The sequence below is a fragment of the Natator depressus genome, chromosome 14 (genome assembly GCF_965152275.1).
Source record: "Natator depressus isolate rNatDep1 chromosome 14, rNatDep2.hap1, whole genome shotgun sequence".
Taxonomy (NCBI): domain Eukaryota; kingdom Metazoa; phylum Chordata; order Testudines; family Cheloniidae; genus Natator; species Natator depressus.
The window spans coordinates 38,768,599-38,779,265 of record NC_134247.1 but is presented as its reverse complement, the minus strand read 5'-3'; the positions used below and the strand labels follow the sequence as shown (position 1 = coordinate 38,779,265).

General features: G+C 45.3%; 1 pseudogene; it reads left to right on the top strand.

Moving 5' to 3' along the window:
- The first annotated feature begins 9,285 nt into the window (after positions 1 to 9,285).
- On the top strand, positions 9,286 to 10,246 carry LOC141998564 (olfactory receptor 10A4-like; annotated as a pseudogene).
- Positions 10,247 to 10,667: the final 421 nt, after the last annotated feature.

Below are 10,667 nucleotides of genomic sequence, written 5' to 3'. Positions count from 1 at the left end.
TTTGAATAGCACAGCAGGGCGTGCTGTGCATCAGAGAAGCTTTGAAAACCAGTTTCATGGCGGACCAGGCTATGGTGTGACAGTTCTGTTTGCTTCTCCTTGATGAAAACCCGCCCCCTTGGTTCACTCTACTTCCCTGTGAGCCAACCGCCCTCCCCTCCCCGCCTTGATCACGGCTTGCAGAGGCAATAAAGTCGTTGTTTCAAATTCATGAATTCTTTATCAATTCGTCACACAAATAGGGACATAAATGCCAAGGTAGCCTGGGAGGGGTGGGAGAGGAGGGAAGGAGAAGGCCACACTACACTTCAAAACTTATGGAATGCCAGCCTTCTGTTGCTTGGTCAGTCCTCTGGGGTGGAGTGGTTGGGTGCACGGAGGGCCCCCCGACCCCCGTTCTTGGGCGTCTGGGTGAGGAGGCTATGGAACTTGGGGAAGAGGGCGGTTGATTACACAGGGGATTCAGTGGCGGTCTGTGCCTTTCCTGCACCTCAAACATATGCCGGAGCATATCAGTTTGATCCTCCAATAGCCTCAGCATTGCCTCCTGCCTGCTGTCATCATGCTGATGCCACCTCTCCTGTTTCCGCCATCTATCCTCTTGTGTGTCCCTCCGGTCCTCGCATTCATTTTGTGCTTTCCTGGACTCCTCCGTTGTCTGCCTCCATGCATTCTGCTGGGCTCTTTCAGTGCAGGAGGACTGCATGAGCTCAGAACATTTCATCAAGTGCGGTTTTTTTTGCCTTCTCATCTGTGCTAGCCTCTGGGATGGAGGTGCTAGTGGCAGCTTTGAAACATTTGCAGCTGCGGGAGGAAAAAAAGGGAGAGTAAAATTGAAAAAGACGCATTGGCCATTTAAAAGGAGGGGCTGATGTTTTTGGGTTAATGTGCAACACAAACCCAGCTAACCCCCCCGCCGCCCAATTCTCTGGGATGATGGCTTCACCCCTTCCCCCACCGTGTGGCTAACAGCGGGGAAGATTTCTGTTCAGCCACAGGCAAACAGCCCAGCAGGAATGGCCACCTCTGAATGTCCCCTTAATACAATTCCCTTATTTCAACCAGGTGACCATGAATGATATCACTCTCCTGAGGATAACACAGAGAGATAAAGAATGGATGTTCCTTGAATGCCAGCAAACACCGGGACCACACGCTGCCATGCTTTCTTATACAATGATTCCAGACTACATGCTACTGGCCTGGTGTGGTAAAGTGTCCTACCAGGGAGGACGCAATAAGGCTGCCCTCCCCAGAAACCTTTTGCAAATGCTTTGGGAGTACTTCCAGGACAGCTTCATTGAGATGTCCCTGGAGGATTTCTGCCCCATCCCCAGACACGTTAACAGACTTTTCCAGTAGCTGTACTGGCCGTGAATGCATCCCAAGTCTTCAGGGCAAATTAATCATTAAACATGCTTTCTTTTAAACTGTGTATTATATTTACAAAGGTACACTCACCAGAGGTGCCTTCTCCACCTTCAAGGTCCGGGAGCCCGGGTTGGGAGGGTTTTGGCTCCAGGGTGATAAACAGTTCCTGGCTGTCGGGGAGAACGGTTTCTCCGCTTGCCTGGTGTGCGCTATCATCTTCCTCATCCCCAAAATCCTCATCCCTGTTGCATGAGACTCCCTTGCAGGAGTCCACGTACAGATGTGGAGTAGTTGTAGGGGAACCCCCTGGAATTGCATGAAGCTCAACATAGAAGCGGTATGTCTGGGGCTCTGACCCCAAGCGGCCGTTTGCCTCTGTGGTTTTTTGGTAGGCTTGCCTGAGCTCCTTAAGTTTCATGCGGCACTGCTATGGATCCCTGTTATAGCCTCTGTCCTTCATGCCCTTGGAGATTTTTTGCAATATTTGGCATTTTCTCTTTTGGAACGGAGTTCTGATAGCATGGATTCATCTCCCCATACAGTGATCAGATTCAATACCTCCCGTTCGGTCCATGCTGGAGCTCTTTTGCAATTCTGGGATTCCATGGTCACCTTTGCTGATCAGGTGTGCATGGTCACCTGTTCTTATCAGCTTGCCACAGTGGCCAAACAGGAAATGAAATTCAAAAGTTTGTGGAGCTTTTCTTGTCTACCTGGCCAGTGCATCAGAGTTGAGAGTGCTGTCCAGAGCAGTCACAATGGAGCACTCTGGGATAGCTCCCGGAAGCTAATACCATCGAATTGTGTCCACGCTACCCCAAATTCAACCCTGTGATGTCGATTTCAGCATTAATCCCCTCGTCAGGGAGGAGTACAGAAATTGATTTTAAGAGCCCTTTATGTTGACAAAAATTGCTTCGTTGTGCAGGGTTAAATCAATCTAAGGCTGCTAAATTCGACCTAAACTTGTAGTGTAAACCAGGGCTAAGTGTCCTGGGCTGAAAGTATTGTGTGGGGGAAAGTCCTTGCTTGCTAGTCCTGCCTCTGATGTGTGGGCTGAGATCCCTAAAAGGAGGATTCCGGCATGTTGTCTGTGGTCACCTCTGTTCCAGGACTGGTGAATATAGTGTAAAAACAAAAAAGTTATGCTGAGAAATTACCCAGACTCTACATCACTAATTTTCCAATGGGAAATCAATCTGCAAGACCTGAATTCTGCTACCGCTCAGCAGAAGGGTGAGAATATTGTTAAATAAACAAACATTAGTAATTACTGATAACATCAAAGTTCCTTGGGAGAAATATGTCCATTGGGGGTGTGAATGGAAGAGAGATTCTTCCATCCAAATCTTTCATTTGCAAACCATGGATTAAATTTACTTTGCATTCAGTTTCCTGTGTGTCTGTTAAACTGTGTGGCTTCAGCACCCGATCTGGCAGGCCTGAGTCATCTTAGCCATTGTTTCTTGTGCAATTGTTCCACTGAAGGCAATGGAACAGGTGACATGAGTAAAGATTGCTGAGTAGTTTCAGTCTCTGCATGGCCCTGCACTCCAGGGTCGCTGCATTACATTTCAGCCATGCAGAGCAATGACCTCAAACAGCTGGTAGCAGAAAGGCGATTCCTCTGGGAGTGGGAGGTTGGTTGCATCAGGACAGTTGTTTGTACTGTCTGCACAGAAAACACAGCGCTAATTCCCCAGGCTCAACCTCTTCAGAGGTGGAATCAAGGGAGACACAGCCTTCCATGGAGAAGGATACAAATATGAGGGCTCTGCACTGTGCAAATGGAGGGGGAAGATCATGTTCTAAGACAGATCGCAGCAGCTGCTCGTCCATTCAAGTAGATGCAGGTGTCTTTGCTGAGCAGATCCAGTTTCTACTGAATGATGAGACCCAAGTAGTTCAGTGGTGGAAACCGAGTCCTGGCTGCCAAACCCTGAGAAATACGAGGTCATCACTCGAAGCTTGAGCTGTCCTGTGGTTACAGGTGAGCACCCTCTTCCTGATTGTGTTTTTAGACCGTCTTCCAAACAGGGGCATGAATGTGCTGTGCGAATATTGTTTGCAATGTTGTTGTAGCCGTCTTGGTCCCAGGATATTAGAGAGACAAGGTGGGTGAGGTGATATCTTTTACTGGATCAACTTCTGTTGGAGAGCGAGACAAGCTCTCTAGCTCTCAAAAGCTTATCTGTTTCTCTCTCCAACAGAAGTTGGTCCAATAAAATATATTACCTCACTCACCTTGTCTCTGTGAATATTAGCAGTTTTAGCCTCACCTTCCCACAGCAGTGCCAGTCAATGTTAATAGCACCATTTAACAATGGGGAAATTGAGATATGTGTCTTGTGAAAGGTCCTCAGCTAAGGATCTGGCTCAGGATAACTAGGGTGAAGCCTGGAATAGAATAACGGAAATCAAAACTAAATAGGGTGACCAGATAGCAAGTGTAAAAATCGGGACGGGTTTGGGGGTAATAGGTGCCTATATGAGAAAAAGCCCCCAAAATTGGGACTGTCCCTATAAAATCGGGACATCTGGTCACCCTAAAACTAAGTGAAGCTGATAGAAAGGGACATTAAAATGGCATATTAGGTGGATAAAGTGTAAGAACTTAATTAAGAGGATGAGAGGGTATATGAAGAACGAATGGTTTTAGTTAAAAGTAAATAAAAACTGCTTCACCATATCTGAGTCAGGCAGGTTGCAAGAGAATCCACGAGTCCACTGAACCCAGGGAATAAACAAGATATGGACATTGCTCAGGTGCTATGGTTGAGATTTTTAAAGCCACCTAGGAATTGGGTGTCCTAATCTCCTATTAGAATTAATGTCCCAATCCTATAGACAGTTTGACAACCTCCTCTCAAATGATTTCTTTGTATCGATTGTCACCAAAAAAGTGTTATCTGTGCCAGGTCAACCTTTTTCAGGGAACAGCCTGTCAGAAGCTGAAATATCAAAGAAGTAGCTTCCTGAACTAACTGGAATTTTGGGCTTTGTATCACTTTAGGAGAACGTAGTAATAATATAGGAATTGCCAGATTAGATCAGACCCAAGGGCCATCCTGCCCAGTATCCTTCTCCAAGAGCGGGCAGTACTAGATGTTTCAGAGGCAAATATAAGAACACTGCAATAGCAGTTCTGGGATAATCTCCCCTCACATGTGTCATGTTGGTCTAGAATAGTTGTGGAATGGATATTAAACCTCATGTTTTGGGGGTTAAGCCAATCTCTATTGTTGCCATTAATGAGGATAACTCTGGATATTTATATGGCTACCAGGAACATCCAATCTCTTCTGGAATCTAGTTAAGTCCTTCATATCAATGACTTCCTGTGGCAATGAGTGTGATGCTCCCAATGGGGATGCAAGAGTGTGAGTGCCAAACTCAGGGCAGACAGTTACAAACCAGGGCACAAACCCCCTCATTGCTTGTCAGTTCTAAACTTAGATTTCACCAACCAACTGCACCGAGTGCAAACTCCTCAGGCACTTTAACAGCCTTGACAGAGTCCCCTACACTCCCCGCCTTGGCTGCGCCAGTCTGTCCTGCCACCCAGGTGAGCGTATCTGTGGTACATGACCTCTTACGCCAAGAATCACAGCAATATTCAGGTTACTCCGGACTTCCCCCAGGTCATTTGCACTTTAGGTCTCACACCAAAGACGATGCTTGTAGCCAATCCTATAGTGAACTACTGTATAGGAAGATTTATTAAATAGGAAAAGGAAATGAGAGTTATTTACAAGGTTAAAGCAAGAAAACAGACCCATGAATGAGTCACAGTCTTAGGTTTCAAAAGGTGATACAGGCTTCTCTCAGCAGCAAGCTGTATTTGACCTTTAGGGCTATCCCAGGCTAAGCAGCTGGGGATCTCTTGCTAATGCCTAGAAACACCCTGCCCCAAGTGTGCAAGCAGCACAGAGATCCCTAGTTCCTTTTGTTTGAGGTTTTTATCCCTCTCCTGCCATCTGCTCTGAGTTGCAAACTCAATCCATTTGCATGACTCATCTTCATCGGGAGAAGAGCAGAACAATAAGAGTCTCTAGACCTTTTGTTGGTGGTTTCTCAATCCAGTTGTCAGGAGTTTCCAGTTGCAATATGCACCCATAGCCCACCCGGTATTAGGGTGACCAGATGTCCCGATTTTATAGGGACAGTCTCATTATTTGGGGTTTTGTCTTGTATAAGTGTCTGTTACCCCTCCCCACCCCACATCCCCTGTCCTGATTTTTCACACGTGCCATCTGGTCACCCTATCTGGTACTGATGGGTCTCCTTTTACAGGAGAGGCTTAATGTCTGTGGGAGAGCAACTCTTCACACTCATGATCGTCCCTCTCCTGTGTGGTGATTCATACTCACAAAAGCTCACTACAACCACTCAAATGTTTCATCCATTTTATCCATGTTTTACCCATTTTATCAATATTAACCCAGAAGGGAGCCAGACTGATTCCAGCTGTGTACCAGTTAGTGTCCTACTGAGACAGGGGGGACCTTGGCATGAGCTAGCACTTGGTCTGCCAGCATCACAGTGAGTGCCACAGTTTACTTACAAAATGGGTTAACAAGAATTTCATTTGCTAGATTTTAAGTTGCCCGCCTTTAAATTTTGTTGTATGTCCCCCTTGTTCTTGGAGTAATGGGCAGGGAAAACAGAAGTTCCCCATTCTACCATCTCCGAGTTTCTGCAGAAAGAGGAGTGACAAGAACCTCAGCTGAGGATCCTGAGTCCTGGCCACTGAACCCTCAGAAACAAGAGCTCATCACTTCCCGTTTGGGTTGTCCTGTGGTTTCAGGTGAGCACCATCTTCCTGACTGCATTTCTATGCCACCTTCCAAACAGGGGCATGAATGTGATTTGTGAATATTAGAGGGTCAAGGTGGGTGAGGTAATATCTTTTATTGGACCAACTTCTGGTGGTGAACGAGAGAAGCTTTTGAGCAACACAGAGCTCTTCGACAGGTGAATATTAACAGTTTTAACCTCACTTTCCCACTGCAGTGCCAGTCAGCATTCATAGCACAATATCACAAAGATGGAGCATGAGATCCATGTCTTGTGACAGGTCCTCAGTGGAGGATCTGCCCCACTGACACAAAAGAAGCTACTTTGATTTACACCAGCTGAAGATCCAGCTCAGTGTGAGCCCCAGTCATAGAATCACAGAACTGGAAGGGACCTTGAGAGGTCATCTAGTCCATTCCCCTGCACTCAAAGCAGGACTAAGGATTATGTACACCATCCCTGACAGGTGCTTGTCCAACCTGCTCTTAAAAATCTCCAATGATGGAGATTCCACAACCTCCCAAGGCAATTTATTCCAGTGCTTAACCACCCTGACAGTTAGGAAGTTTTTCCTAATGTCCAACCTAAACCGCTCTTCCTGCAATTTAAGCCCATTGCTTCTTGTCCTATCCTCAGAGGTTAAGGAGAACAATTTTTCTCCCTCCTCCTTCTAACAACCTTTTATGTACTTGAAAACTCTTATGTCCCCTCTCAGTCTTCTCTTCTCCAGACTAAACAAACCCAGTTTTTTCAATCTTCCCTCATAGTTCATGCTTTCTAGACCGTTGATCATTTTTCTTGCTCTTCTCTGGACTTTCTCCAATTTGTCCACATCTTTCCTGAAATGTGGTGCCCAGAACTGAACATAATACTCCAGTTGAGGTCTAATCAGCTGGGAGTAGAGTGGAAGAATTACTTCTCGTGTCTTGCTTACAACACTTCTGCTAAGACATCCTAGAATGATGTTTGTTTTTTTTGGAAACAGTGTTACACTGTTGACTCATATCTAGTTTGTGATCCACTATGAGCCCCCAGATCCCTTTCCGTAGTGCTCCTTCCTAGGCAGTCATTTCCCATTTTGTATGTGTGCAACTGATTGTTCTTTCTTAAGTGGAGTACATTGCATTTGTCCTCATTGAATTTCATCCAATTTACTTCAGATCATTTCTCCAGTTTGTCCAGATCATTTTGAATTTTAATCCTATCTTCCAAAGCACTTGTAAACCCTCCCAGCTTGGTATCATCCGCAAACTTTATAAGTGTACTCTCTATGCCATTATCTAAATCGTTGATGAAGATATTGAACAGAACCAGACCCAGGACCTATCCCTGCAGGACCCCACTTGTTATGCCCTTCCAGCATGACTGTGAACCACTGATAACTACTCTCTGCGAATGGTTTTCCAACCAGTTATGCACCCACCTTATAGTAGCTCCATCTAGATTGTATTTCCCTAGTTTGTTTATGAGAAGGTCATGAGAGACAGTATCAAAAGCCTTACTAAAGCCAAGATATACCACAGCTACCGCTTCCCCCCTATCCACAAGGCTTGTTACCCTGTCAAAGAAAGCTATCAGGTTGGTTTGACATGATTTGTTCTTGACAAATCCATGCTGACTGTTACTTATCACCTCATTATCTTCTAGGTGTTTGCAAATTGATTGCTTAATTATTTGCTCCATTACCTTTCCGAGTACAGAAGTTAAGCTGACTGGTCTGTAATTCCCCAGGTTGTCCTTATTTCCCTTTTTAAAGATGGGCACTATATTTTCCCTTTTCCAGTCTTCTGGAATGTCTCTGGTCTTCCATGACTTTTAATGGGGTGGCGAGTGGTGATACAGTCTTACTAACCCAGAACACACATGCCAGATTGTTTCTAGACTCTGAGTTCAGGGACAGCATCTCCCCCACCCCCACCACCCCAGTGCCTTTCTTGCTCCTGTATTATCTTCCCACATTCATTATGGATGTGGAAGTTCACTCCACCAGTTAGGGTTGCACATCAGCCTGGTTTTACCCCTTCCTAAGATCCACCCTGCAAAGAGCTGTATTTTTTTACTGCTACATAGCTAATGTCAGGAAACAGAAAAGGCACTGCCAGTCCCTCACCACATCACCATCACCACCACAGGAACTAAGGGAGAATTTACTCCACTTCATAAATTATGCGAAACTGATCTCTTGTGTGTGGGTGAAAATTGTTCCTTTTCCTACAGGGAAATGAAAGGCTGAATATACCAGGATATATTGTTAGATTTATTTCCATTAATTATAACACAAGATTGGTGCCTAAGGACACTAGACTGCATTGGAGATCTCAGTACAAGATTTCAGTTGATGTATTTATTGATTTTGACTCCTAAGGCATGGCATGATTCTGGGCCATTGTCAGAAGTGAAATACAGCATTTAAGTATCATTGTTAAGCTCTGATATGTCACTAGATGGGATTTGATATGACAGAACAGATCATTTCTCTATCAGTAATTGGCCACCATGGAAACGGGCTGTTATAGCAGTCATTGGTATCCATGTAGACCACCCTCTTTCCCAACAGAGCGAAGTTCTGTCCTCAGACTGAGACTCATAGAATCATAGAATACCGGGGTTGGAAGGGACCTCAGGAGGTCACCTAGGCCAACCCCCTACTCAAAGCAGGACTAATCCCCAACTAAATCATCTACTTTTTTTTAAATTTTTGCCCCAGATCTCTAAATGGCCCCCTCAAGGATTGCACTCACAGCCCAGGGTTTAGCAGGCCAATGCTCAAACCACTGAGCTATCCTTCCCCCTGCAAAAGGAATAGTGATGAAGTGAGCTGTAGCTCATGAAAGCTTATGCTCAAACAAATTTGTTAGTTTCTAAGGTGCCACAAGTACTCCTTTTCTTTTTGTGAATACAGGCTAACACAGCTGCTACTCTGAAACCCGTTTCCACCCTGTTTCCACTTCTGGCACTTTTCTCTGAAATCTACATTTAGTCTTAAGATTTCAGCCTTTAACCAGGAGAGGAAGGGGAGTTTCTGAATATTTATGGAATTAATTCATGAGATTTGATTAACTTTGAACTCCATGTCCTTCTGATTCAATCACACAGATTTATTGTTCCTAGACTCAACCCATGGCAGACTGGAGAAACCAAACAGCCATCACAGAATTCTTACTCCTGGGATTTGGGGAGCTCCCTGACCTACAAATTCTTCTCTTCCTGATATTCCTAGTGATGTACATGGCAACCGTGACTGGGAACACCCTCATCGTGGTGCTCATTGTGGCTGATCAGCACCTTCACACCCCCATGTACTTCTTCCTGGGGAATTTGTCCTGCCTGGAGACCTGCTACACCATAACCATCCTGCCCTGGATGCTGGCCAGTCTCCTGACTGGGGACAGAACCATCTCAGTCAGTGGCTGCATCACACAACTGTATTTCTTTGGGTCTCTGGCAGGTACAGAATGCTGTCTCCTAGCAGCGATGTCTTATGATCAGTATTTAGCGATATGTAAACCCCTGCATTATTCAACTCTGATGAATACCAGGGTTTGCCTCCATTTGGCTGCTGGCTCCTGGTTAAATGGTTTTTTGGCTCTTACCATCTTGGTCTTATTCCTATCACAGTTAATATTCTGTGGCCCAAATGAAATTGACCATTTCTATTGTGATGCCATTCCACTGATAGAGCTCTCCTGCAGTGACACCCACCAGGTCATATTGCTGGATTTCATACTAGCCTGTGTATTCACCCTGCCTCCATTCCTACTAACCCTGACATCCTACATGTGCATCATTGCCACCATCCTGAGAATCCCTTCCACCACTGGGAGGCAAAAGGCCTTTTCCACCTGCTCCTCTCACCTCCTTGTGGTGACAATTTTCTATGGAACCCTAATGATTGTGTACCTGCTACCGAAACATGATACACTGAGAGACCTGAACAAAGTGGTCTCTCTTTCCTACACGGTCCTGACTCCCCTGGTAAACCCCCTCATCTACAGCCTGAGAAACAGAGAGGTCAAGGAAGCCTTGAGCAAAGCAGTCAGTAAATGTGGCTTTCACAGAATTGTGCAGATACACCTAGATAATAACATAGCCTGAGGTTTTCAAAGCTGCCTGGGTGATTTCAGCAATCAGCCCCCATTAAAATTAGGTTGAAAAGTCCCAGTTAAAATCTCAGCACTCAGTGTTGTCCATTTTAGTGGAAGGACCAGGGAGGGAAAACTATGTTTCGATCATGGAGTTTTTAACTGGGTACTAGGCAGAGTGGAGACAAAATTTTAACCGATTTTTATATCTGTAAAAAAACAATTTTGATCAAAATAAATGTTTGGAGAATAAAAATACTAACTCCTGGTGCAGCATATGTGGGGACATAAACCTGGGAAATCTGCCACCTCTGAAATTGTGCTTATTGCCAGCATAGCCCTCTGCAAACCAACCACCTTTACTGTGCTCACACAGGCCAGATGCAAACAACCAGGCCCCAGCAGTGACCTCTGGAC